Genomic DNA, 2471 nt, shown 5'->3' with positions numbered 1-2471 from the left:
AAAATCTCGTACCCATCTATTCCTGAGTCGAGCGTGTTATTATAGAAATAAATAACAAGAGTCAATAATTAACTATCGCAAGCAGCAACATACGCATCACCTATGGTTGTAACTGACTTGCACTCATTTGCAGGTCCGATAACCCAATTCCTTTTGAGCACATCGATCATTGTTGTCATGGAAATCTCAAAAAATGACGCAAAATATTGTCCATTACAACAATGTTAAACTAGGCCCATAAGTGGGTTCGGATGTCAGACCTGTATATATGTACACGTCGGTTGTAGCAGATTGTGAGCTGAAGTGTAATTTAAGGTAGAATTAAACAAACACAAAGGTCCCGTAAATTAGAACCAATGACACGGCCATAGATATATTAATCTATTTTAATTCACATCGTTTTTACGTCATGCGGCATGTGGTCTAGTGGTATGACACTCGCTTTCGGATCGAAAGGTCCTGGGTTCGAGCCTCGCTCGGCGCATAGTTGAGTGCTTGGAAAAAGCTCTTTTTTTTTTTAAATGTATTTAAGAGTTTTACGGTGCTTGCAACACATTTAGGTTATATCAGCACCAGTAAAAAGGAAGAAAATGGGATAGCAAAAAGTTCTAGAATTACAATTAAAGCACCCAAGAGAAAGTAAGACATAGGGGAACTGGGAACAAATAGGGATCAGATGGAGATTCCAAGAGCATACCACCAATGTATTTAGTTTGAGATCACATAAGTCTCATCCGGACACAAGTACAAAATCCAACAAAGAGGAATACACTCAAATGCTTACATTATACATTAAAAATAACAAACATAATAATACATAACAGAGAGATGATTTACAAGGAAAAAAATTTCATCTCCCAAAACAATAACTATGCATTTAACTGTTTCCCTCCCAGCCAGAACTCCGACGAGGGCCAGGAAAAAAACAAGTAATCTCATTCCAAGACAAAGACAGAAAGCATGTTGGATAACAGATATAAGGGGATAGAAGACACAGTATGTACCCCCCTGCCCGCTATGGGAGGTCAGGATCCCCACCCAGAAAAAGCTCTTTACTCACATTCTCTCATCGTACTCGGGTATAAAATGAGTACCTGCCCGTTAACAGCGTTGTCTCTGTCCGAAAAAGATTGTACCTAATTTCGCCTAACAGGCGTCATGTTCCTCTTTGTTGTCTTAACCCTGCCTGCTGTACTGGTATCCATTTCTTTATATTAAGGACTCATTCTCGTAATTTTTGTAGGCAGCATAATAGTAATATTGGTCTAGAGCTGGGCGGTTCTTACTATCTCCTAAGAAAAAGTCACTCAGTTATGTCCATTAGTCAACGATCTTCATCACATCACCAAATTTAGAAAAATTAAGGTGAAGATAAAAGACTGCATCATTCTCTCATTCAATTGTCTTTGTGAAGAAATGAAATCGCCAAATGTAGCTCAAATGATCCAGTTTTGGCAGATCGTTACACCGCTATAGATAGTATGCACTTGGCTAAGAAGCTCACAACATTGCCATCCGGAAGTATAACGGACCAACACACAAAACTGTGTGTATCTATGAACATTTATATAGTCTGGTTCGTACAGTTTAGTGAGAAGTACTCATAAACGCGGATGGCAAAAATCAATAACCACAGACCTGAGTGGCGTCATCTTCGTTCTATCTATGCAACCCGAATAAAAAAAAGTACAATGAAATCAGAAAGATGGAAAAAAAAAAAAAAGAATTCACCTCATACCTTGCCTTTGACCTAAAAAAAAACCCAAACAAAAATGGAAAGTTATATCGTGTGTTTATAGATAGTTCGAAGATGACGTCACTCGGGTCTTTGTTATTGTTTTTTCCCATCCGCGTTTATGAGTAATGCTCACTGAACTGTATTAACCTGACTATAATCGTTCATGGATACACACAGTTTTGTGTGTTGGTCCGTTATACTTCCGGATAGCAATGTTATGAACTCTTCGCCAAGCGCATACTATCTATACTTGTAAATGGGTCAAGTCCATGGCCTACTTAAAGCGTCCAGCAAATTGAACGAAGAGAGAGAAAACAAAGCAGTTGTGACTAACGCCAATTGAAACAAAGAATGACGAAAATGTGATTGCTGACTACACACTGTATCTTATGTGTAACGAATACAATAACCTTAACTTAACCATACTGCTCTCGACCCGCGTGCTACGGCCAGTACTATATAGATAGAATGCAGATGACGTCACTCAGGCCTTTGTTATTGTTTTTGCCATCCGCGTTTGTGAGTTGTTCTCACTAAACTGTATTAACAGACTATAAAAGTTCATGGTTACACAGAGTTTGTGTGTTGGTCCGTTTTACTTCCGGATGGCAATGTTGTGAACTCCTTGGCCAAGCGCATACTATCTATATAGTAGGGCCCTGGTCAAGTCGCATGATTGTCGCCAATGGGCATGATCTATATTATTACATTTCCATGTGCTCGAGGTCATTGG

The sequence above is a fragment of the Berghia stephanieae genome, chromosome 12, assembly GCF_034508935.2.
Source record: "Berghia stephanieae isolate SIO BIC M18660-M18661 chromosome 12, UCSD_Bste_1.3, whole genome shotgun sequence".
NCBI classification, from domain to species: Eukaryota; Metazoa; Mollusca; class Gastropoda; order Nudibranchia; family Aeolidiidae; genus Berghia; species Berghia stephanieae.
This window is presented reverse-complemented; position numbering follows the sequence as displayed.